This window comes from Culex quinquefasciatus, chromosome 3 (assembly GCF_015732765.1).
Source record: "Culex quinquefasciatus strain JHB chromosome 3, VPISU_Cqui_1.0_pri_paternal, whole genome shotgun sequence".
Taxonomy (NCBI): domain Eukaryota; kingdom Metazoa; phylum Arthropoda; class Insecta; order Diptera; family Culicidae; genus Culex; species Culex quinquefasciatus.
Genome location: NC_051863.1, coordinates 115,631,291 through 115,641,644, shown reverse-complemented (window position 1 = coordinate 115,641,644; position 10,354 = coordinate 115,631,291). Strand labels below are relative to the sequence as shown.

The window sequence follows — 10,354 nt, the reverse complement described above, 5'->3', positions numbered from 1 at the left end:
GATGACGTCCGTTCTCAATAACAAAATAAATTGCAGGCGATTTGGAAAGGGCCATTGCACTTCAGGAATAAGTTTTCAGTCATCAATTATGTATTTAAATGTGCAGCAAAACTTTATCCGTCGACATATGAACGCTTTAACAATATCCAAACCTTTAGGCGCATTATTGTCAAAAATGTAAATGAACCCTTAAACCGCTTTACTTAGAAATCTTTAAAAGAAATCGTGTTTGGGTTGGAAATTGTCCAAGATTAAATCCTATAACTAATTTGAAGGATATGATGCGCTCTTTCGATTGAATTTTGGCTCGAAACCCGAAACTCAATGCCTGATTTTTGAGAGCTCTTTTTTCTGAAATACTTGTGCGATGTCTGTGAGCGAGTTGTGGCGCTATAACCACGGCAAATAGTGTCCAGGGCATTCGTGGAAATACAAGGTCCCATCCCAGAGGATCCCGGAGTACCAAACCTTCTTAGCATGGTGCTCCCAACTAATACAACCAAATCTCGGAGCGTATGATGGTGTGTCCCCACGCTTCTTCCTCCCCTGTCGATTCAGAATTGTGTTGTTGCTCGAACACTCAGTGCTCAAACTCAACCCAATTACGAGTCATCTCTGCTACGGCTTTACGCAGTAGGCCTGGCCGCTTTAACGTTTGTGATGTTTCATGCATTCTAATGCAATGGCGCACTGCAAATGTTAATAAATGACAAGAAGAGAGCTAGGCGTCATCTAACCTAAGGCACTCTCCAGGATCCCTTCGAAAGATTGGCTGCGCTAGGGTCTGATTAGATTAGATTAGATTAGAAATACTTGTGCGATGTCTGTATCCGCTCTTAAATATTTGTGCTATCCATCGTTGGAAAACCGCTCGTAAAACCCACAATTTTTATATTTCAGATTTGTAGCCGTGGGGTCGGCAGCGAACATTTTATTTTTCGATTCACAAATTCGAACCGGTAAATGTGGTCAAACCTATTTTTAGAGGTATTTTTTGGACTATTTTAAAGATAACACTTTAAAATTCAAAGAATTTAATTTCAAACAAAAAGCCATTTGAAAACATGCGCCATAAACTGCTTGTGCCTAAAATTTGAACTTTTCCAAAATGTATTTCCAGAGATCTAGTAATATAAGTGTTTACGTCTTATTTTACCCTATTTTCTCATTTTAATTTTTTTTTTTGTTTTATACAGAATCATATACTGAACATCAAATTCGATGTCCCGGAAGTCTCGTTCGAAAGATCGACAAGTCGTCAAGTCGAAGCATGTACGCTTGCGTGTTTTACGCTGTGCGTGAGAATGTATCTTCGGTTCGGGCATATTGTCATAGATTGACAAGGTGCACTATCTTATTTATTTTTTTTAAAGCTAATCATAGACTAGCATTGAAGACGGAGTACCCTTTATATTTTTCTTATAATATGAATCCAATATCAAGAGTTTTTTTAATAGGCCATACAAACATGTAAAACATAATAGTTTACAGGACCTTTTAATAAAAATAACTCCAGATAGATTTTTGATGATTAATTAGAATAATCTTACAAACTCTGAAATTAAAAAAAAGGCATTCGAGATTAAGGCAATAGCCAAAATTTTCACTGGGTCGTAACATTATATTACTGAAAATTTATTGCACCAATTTTTTGGTCGGATTTACTTCATCATTTTTTAAGAAAGGTTTTATTTCACTTCTTGGTGATATTAAATCGGGTATTTAATACATTAGATCTGAATTTCAAATGATCGCGCTGTAATTAATATTTAATAAAGTCATAAGTTAACATGTTTTTGAGCATCAAGTGAAATTTTAAAGTACTTTAACTCCATAGTCTAGCCATGAAAAATGTGCTCACTTTTCGTGTATGCATAAATGTCTCATATGCAAAAAACAGCATGCTGAGAAAAACGCAAGGCAATTTTATCCCATAAATAAGGTTACGTGTTAAGTTTTCGTGAAAATACTGGATTTCCTCTAAATTTCTAAAACAAAAATTTGGACCACCCTCATGCACAGCATGGCCTTAACGGTCTTTATTGCAAGATTCCTACTTTTTACACCTAGCTTCCTGGAATAAGAAATGGTGACCCTTGGATTGTGAATCCAACTGCCGACCATAACAAATAATTAAAAAATAAATAAATTGCTGGTACGTCATGGTTTTAATAAAAAAATGTTTTTAAATGCGTTGTACACCAGACCAGTTGACATAAAATTATTATTTTTCAAAAAATCAAAGCAATGTCGAAAATAAAATCTTTTTCTCCTCCGTGTTCGCACGAGAGCAAGCAGCAGTAAAGTGCTCAGTGCTCTATCGTTTTTTTGGATTTTTTCGCCCCAATTTATTGTGATTACCCTCGAGTTTGCTTCTCCAGCATGCAAAAAGGTAAACAAACCAACGCCATGTCGACTGCCATCGCAAAGGGGAGCGTGAGCGCAGAAGGCATCGACAAAAAGCTACTGCATCCGGTATATGTTCCAAGATCACCAGTGCGAACCCGTTCCGGTACTTCCGGTGCCACAACCAGTGGCACATCAACATTCGTCAACATCCCCATCAGGAACGAGTTCCAGATGCTGAGCGACGATGAAGAAAACAACAACAACAACACCGACGGTAGCGCACTACCGACGATGATGGTCGTGCACGGAAAAAAGTGCCGACGTCAAAAAAGAAAAATTCTCCTACGGAACGAAGACCACCTCCAATTTTTGTTTTGGACACGTTGGCGGACGATGTTGACGAGTTGCTGGAAGACCTCGGATATTGTCTGAAAATCGGCAAGATATCAGTGCAAGTGATCACACTAACCAAAAAGTATTTCGACCTGGTGCTTGAAGAATTGAAGCGTAGCAACTTAAACTTCTACACATTCAACCCCGAGAAGCCCCCTGTCAAGGTTGTCTTGCAGGGTTACCAAGACCGTCCGGTTTGCGACCTAAAGAAGCACCTCTCGGACGCCGGAATAAAACCGCGGGAGATAAAAGTGCTCTAGCGCAAGACAACGGTAACAAGTACACACACACTGTACCTGTTGTACTTCAACCGCGGCACCGTCAAGATCCAAGATCTGCGGCGGACTAAGGCGTTGGACGGTTTTTGGGTAAACTGGCGGTTTTACACCAAGAACCTGACGGACGTAGCGCAATGCCACCGTTGCCAGAAATTCGGCCACGGCTCGCGGAACTGCAACCTCCGGCCCCGCTGCGTGAAGTGCGGTGAGTCACACCTCTCGGAGGCGTGCGCCCTCCCACAAAAGGCGGACTTGGGGCAAAACGCAGAACAAACTAAGCCGCGCGTAAAGTGCGCGAACTGTGACGGCAACCATACTGGCAATTACCGCGGATGCGTCGCGCGCAAGGCCTACCTCGAGAAGCGGGAAAAGAGAAAGAAGAAAGCAGCAGCGTCCCACGCTCCTCAGCGAAGTACGAGCGCAGCCGTTCCTGCAGCTGGACAGCGTACGGTTCCAGCGGACAACTCAGCGTTCCCTCCTGGATGGGGGCGTTCGTTCGCCTGCGTGGTCGCTGCCGGTAACGGCAATGCGGCCCAGCATGAAGTCACCGGGAAAGATCTCTTTACCCTGCCAGATTTCTTCGCTCTCGCGGGGGAGATGATGACGCGGTTTCGGAGCTGCCGGAATAAGGCGGAACAATTCCTGGCCCTTGGGGAGCTGATGATCAAGCACATCTATAATTGATATTTTTTCTGTGATTTAGTGTTGAGCTTTCTCTTCTTCTATCCTTTTCCCATTGCACTTTTTGTAAGTTTTTTAAAAACTTTTTCTTACACTTGCCTTCTATTTAATATTTATAAGTAATAATACTTTCGATTGAATTACGATGTAACACACCGCTGAAAGGAACTCCAAAACTCTGTTATGTACTTTAATGATTGTATATTGATTATTCACAAATAAACCGAATTGAAAGTTGAAATTGCAAAAAATATTTTTTTACGAATAATTTTAATTTGATTCAATTATGCCAAAAATGATTGCCAACGCAAAGAATTGAATTAATATCAAAATTCAATTTCAGTTTTGACGGACATTTTGAAAACTTTTTTTGATGCTCCTTAATTTTTCGAGCTTATATTGAAGGTGGTTTTGGGTACATAAACTTTGAAAAATATTTGCATCGGTCAAAATGTATTTTTTTCATTTATCCAGTTGTTACAAAAGGAAAACCTTCATATTATACATCGTCATAAAGGTAATTTAAAAACCAGAATTATGAGCTATGGTATGGTACAACCATTTAAATGATATTTATATACTTTTCCTTAGTAAGATATCAGTGATTCATGAAAAAAATTATCCCGGATCTCATTCAATCTATGATTCCAAATTTTAATATATGTATTAGGAAAACTTCACAATGAACTATTTATGTTGAAGATTTAATAAACCAATCACATGTTCTGTAGTTTTGAATAGATCTGATTGATTACGGCAAAAATTTCACGTTGTTAGTCACTTTTTTACGTTTCGTAAGTGCTTTAATGCATGATATTGAACTAGGGACCATCCATAAACCACGTGGATACTTAAGGGGGGGAGGGGGTATGGCGATTGTCCACGATCCATACATTTTTTTTTTGTATGGACAATTTTCCACGAGAGGGGGGGGGGGGGGTAACAGATTCCCAAAAAAGTGTCCACGTGGTTTATGGATGGTCCCCTTACAGGAATAAACATTGAATTTTCAAAAAGTTGGTTGAATTTGGTTGCTGGAATCTCCAGTTATAATCTAAATGTCAACTGCAGACTTACATGCAAGAGTGTCAAAACGGTCCCTGACTAAAATTCCCTTTAGCAACTTTTCGCAATTGCAGGGTGTGTCAAGATTGCACGATCTGATTGGAGGGTCAATATTGCACAGAATTTTGACGGTTCAACATCTTCGGCCATCATAATTTTTTTCTCTTCTTTTTCATGTTGAAAGCTTATTGTTTTCTGTACAACTAAGTGTCAACATAGGGACGTGGCGTTGCATCGTGCTGTCATCTGGTTTTTTGAAGTGAAAGAGTGGGAAAGTGCTGAGTTATCGTCTAAAAATAGCCGGTGTCCTATCTCGCCCAGCAAAATGAAGTCGATAAAGTAGTCGGTTTCGATGGAGAAAAAGTGGAAAACGTGGTCTGAAAATAGTGACGTCATCCACCTATGCTCTTTTGAAGTTGACGGGTTTGTTGAAATTACTTGTATGAAACCTAATAATTTCTTGAAAGTCTTTCTTGCATCGTAAGAAAATAAAACAGGTTGAAAATGTAACTGTAGGAAAACATCGTCCGTTGTAAATTGTTCTCTTTGTTTCGCTGGAATCTCCTAAAATAAAAGTAAAAAAAAACCTCACTGAACGAAGAAAAGGCCAACAGGGCCACTCAACATATCTTCAAACAAGGTAACAGCTTTTGCAGCCTAATTGTTTTCTTGGATATATGCACTTTTCACCAAAAGTAGAAGGAAATGTAGAAAAAAAGCAGTGACGAGAGTTATGAAACGTTATTTCGCAGACTGTTGTGTGTGGTCTGGTAATTAGTTCATTCGGGCAGTGAAATAAATTGGATAACGACTTTATCCAAATTGTGTGAATTATACACGGTGGGGCAGAAAACTGCTATAATGAGTAGACAATTGACACCGACATACACACACACACATGCAGACATTCACTGTGAAGCTTGAAGCTTGGTGTTACATGTGTGGAGTCTATAATAAACTTGGTAAATGGTGGTGGAATTTGGATCAGTGCTTTAAATCATAATGAATTTTACCCAATTTGTTGAAGAGGGTTTGTTTTTATGCACTGGTTTGCCCTTTTTCTTATCAAATCGAATTTTATCATGCATTTCAGTCTACTTTACAATTTTAAAATATACATCATAAAATAAATTAGTATTTTCTTGATATTAGTTAAGATAGTCAAGTTTGCTAAAATATTTCGTCAAACATTGTTCGCAAAAAAGGAACCAAACAAAAAATAAAATTATAATTTGTTAACTTTGTATTTATAACATATTCACAGATATTAAAACAAATATAAATATTACTTATTTAAATATATATTCCAATTGTATAAAATCTTCTTTCAATCAGTTATGAACCATAAGTCATTAGTTAGAAATCGGCGCCATCTTTCTAAGAGGTCACTCTTTCTTCGCTGTTTTTTACCCATGAACTCTAAAACAGTACCTAGCACTTAAAATTAATTTCCTGTCTGAAACCATTCACACACTTAGACACTGCAGACACTGAAAAAAACTATGGATGTCCAGGAAAATTAAGAAATTATTTTTAAAGTCTTGTGTGAACATTGTGTGAGAATCATTTCTACAAATTATATTTTAACAACATTTTTCACTGTTCAATCACACCATAGGGACGTGGCGTTACATCGTGCTGCCACCTGGTTTTTTTAAGTGCAAGAGTGGAAAAGTGCTGAGTCATCGTCTAAATATAGACGGTTCCTATCTCGCCCAGCAAAATGAAGTCGATAAAGTAGTCGGTTTCGATGAGAAAAAGTGGAAAACGTAGTCTAAAAATAGCGACGCCATCCCCCTATTTGGCAAGCAAAAGAAACTTCTCACCGTCCACCGAAATTGGGTTACTTGCATGTACGAAAATTGCACGTTGTTTTAGCAGCAATTTTTTTCTTTTCACTTTTTTCCGGCAGCAGCTTTCAATATTGGCAGGCAGACACATCTCTCAAGCTCGGATCTCGTCTACCACAAGAGAGCATTCGTTAATCGATGTTCCGCCGCCGCGGTCAACCACCTCTTGCGCCCCTTCCGAGATGGTTCGAGAGATGGTCCCTCGGCAGTGGATCAGGTCAGTCCCCCCACCCACCAACACGCCCCCCCTTTTGGTGAACACAATTGCTCGAAAGTGTTCCCTAAATTTGGATGAGATGGGCCAAATTGAGTAAAAAATTTTGCTTAAAGAGGATCAATAGCAGAATTTTGGGAGTTCAAAGCATTATTTGATTATTATTTTATATTTGCAGGTTTGTTAAGAATTGTTTTTAGCATTTTTTAGAAGATCAATTTAAAAAATAATATATAAATGTTGATGCATAAATCATTAGATCAAATCACCAATCAATACACAAATAACCGGAATAACGCCAAAATGAAAACAAACAAGTTTATTAACCAATCTTTCGGCAAAAGTTATGGCGCAATCGGAACGGTTAAACACAAAATCTACGTTAGATAACGAACATAAAGTTACAAGAGCGGTCCAATTATTCCCCTGTAAAGCCGTCAAAACACCAATGGTGGGCCGAAATTTGGCTGCAGGCATGCATGAAGAGGCATAATCGTGGGGGTTTGGGTGAAAATGTTTAAAGTCTCTTGTTTACAGGCTGTTGATTTTTATGGACCTCGCAAGCTTTTGTAAGTGTTAAATTTTGAGTACATTGCTGTGGTTTCGGAACGTCATTTGAGCGTCATTAATATACAACTTCATTTGCTATTTGTTTGTGTATTTGTATTTGAATTTTGATTGAAATTCGCAAGATTCAACCATGAAAGAGTCGATTTGCTCTCCAAAATTGTCAAATTTTCACTACATACGTACTACATACGTACGGATTGCTATTGAATCCTACTGACCATGGTAGAGGAATGTTCAAAGTATTTCAAGAAGAAGCTCTCAAAAAAAATTAAGAGCTTAAATAGTTAGCTAACTATAATTAAGAAAATGTTGATGAATAGCACTATTTAAATATTCTCAAAGTGTCATGATTTTGTAAATGAACATGTTTCCTAATTGGAAAACGGAATCCATTTTTGGATTATTTTGACAATTTTTCACCAGGAGGGAGCGGCCGTGGCTGACTGGTTACGGGGTTCGCTTTGTAAGCGAATGGTTCTGGGTTCGATTCCCATCTGCTCCCACCGAGAAAGTATAGGAAATGGGTAATTCTTTACCAACTCACACGAAATCGGGAAAAGTTGCCCCGACCCCTTTTCGATTTGCGTGAAACTTTGTCCTAAGGGGTAACTTTTGTCTCTGATCACGAATCCGAGGTCCGTTTTTTAGAATCTCGTGACGGAGGGGCGGTACGACCCCTTCCATTTTTGAACATGCAAAAAAGAGGTGTTTTTCAACAATATGCAGCCTGAAACGGTGATGAGATAGAAATTTGGTGTCAAAGGGACTTTTATGTAAAATTAGACGCCCGATTTGATGGCGTACTCAGAATTCCGAAAAAAAAACGTATTTTTCATTAAAAAAAAACACTAAACAAGTTTTAAAAATTCTCCCATTTTCCGTTACTCGACTGTACAAAAATTTAGAACATGTCATTTTATGGGAAATTTAATGTACTTTTCGAATCTACATTGACCCAGATGGGTCATTTTTTCATTTAGAACAAAATTTTTCATTTTAAAATTTCGTGTTTTTTCTAACTTTGCAGGGTTGTTTTTTAGAGTGTAGAGTGTTGTAGAGCAGACAATTACAAAAATTTTGATATATTAACATAAGGGGTTTGCTTATAAACATCACGAGTTATCGCAATTTTACGAAACAAAGTTTCGAAAAATTTACATTTTGCGTTTCTATTTGTTTCGTCGTCCGTGTCTGTCGCGGGTGACCATGAACGGCCACGATCGATGACGACCAACTTTTTCAAAACTGTTTTTCGTAAAATCGCGATAATTCGTGATGTTTATAAGCTTATTAGCTTATTCATCGTTTTGTTTGGATTTTGTCTTTGTATTTTTAATTATTTATTTCACATTCTTGACATTCAAATTTGATTGTTTTCATTTCTATATAAATATTTTCAGAATCAATTAGGCCGTTGCAAATATTTTTAAAAGTTAATGTCGCCCCCTCCCCCTTCAAAATCGGTTCGAAAAATCAGGGGGCAATTTTTTTTCAAGAAAATCAAAATGTTAAAGGAAATAGAAGTCTAACCAACAGAACACAATTAAAAATGCATTTTCCTGCGTTTAAAATCATATTGAGCATGTCTGGAATCGATAGAAAATATTTTCATTTTTTGTGGAATTCCAATGTACAGCGCCGCAAAAAGTTTTTTTTCGGTGAAAAAAAAAATTATTCATAACTTGGATGTTTTGAAAACTAATGATTGCAAAACAACTGGGCAGGTGTAAAATGCACTTTAAAACACTTTTTCCATTCAAATGTTAAGACCATGGCTTGTTATTTAAATTTTTATTTTTTTTTATTTTTGACCCACCACCCCCCTCCCCCTCCCCCTCAATTCCGTTCAGAGTCGAGGGACATAAACTTCAAAAAACATTTGCAACGGCCTTATTTAAGTTGAAAAATTTGCAAAAAGACTGAAAGACACTAAATTAAAATTTCTTCAAGTTTTGGCTTTTTTTACTTCTAATTCATTTTATTTTTATTTTTCATAAGCAAAAACAATGTTTTTCAGAACAACTCTTCAATGATCAAGTTTTGCTATAAAAAAGCTTTAAAAATTCAAATTTATCATGTCGATAATAAAGATCGTTACATTTTTTTTAAATACTAAAAAATCTTCAACATTCGACAAGAAATCCAATAGATTTTTTTTTCATGAATTTCAATCATAAATTATAAGAAATTTGAATTTTAAATTTCGTGTCTTAAAAAAACAATTTAAAATGTTATGAAAAATATTTGAATAAAGGTGCACAACAATGCAACAATTGCATTTTGTGAAAAAGATTTGAATGCAAAGATTTGAATTGCAATTTTATTCGATTCATTACATTTTATCTTGTTTTGTTGATTTTTCAAACATGAAAAAAACATGCAACGACGAAATATGATTATTTTAGTCAATGATATCAGCATATTTAATTTCAATGGACAAAACAATTACAATACGATTTCAATCTTAACAAATAAATATAAATTAAACACATAGTTGGAAGTAATCTTTTTTTTCTTAAAATTAGGATATATGAATCTTATTTACAACACTTTTTTGTTTTTTGATTACTTGAAACAACCTAACAAAATAAACCTTATGAAAAAAAGTTTACTTTTACCAACATTAGTTCCGGCTCGCCACTGCATCAGAAAAATCAGATCTGGCCCACAGGGCCAAAAGGTTGGGCACCCCTGGGCTACAATGTCCTTTCATTAGGTTTAACAAAATTTTAAATATACCCAGGATCCAGGGCTGTCTCATTGTTCTCCACTCCTTCCAGCCTATGGGTAACAATGAGACAGCTTGATTTTTCTTCAATAAACTTTTCAAAATCTATGTAATTCTTTCAAAACATGAATTGAAAGTGATTTTAAGCATATTTATTGAGTTTTGACTCCATTTAACAAAAAATATATAGTTATTAGGTATAAATATATGGATTTTACAAATTTGT

General features: G+C 36.6%; 1 protein-coding gene across 1 annotated transcript in view; it reads left to right on the top strand.

Annotated features, from left to right (window-relative positions):
• Nucleotides 1–10,354, top strand: part of LOC6040036 (chromatin modification-related protein eaf-1) — a 34,588-nt gene that overhangs the window by 7,743 nt on the left and 16,491 nt on the right.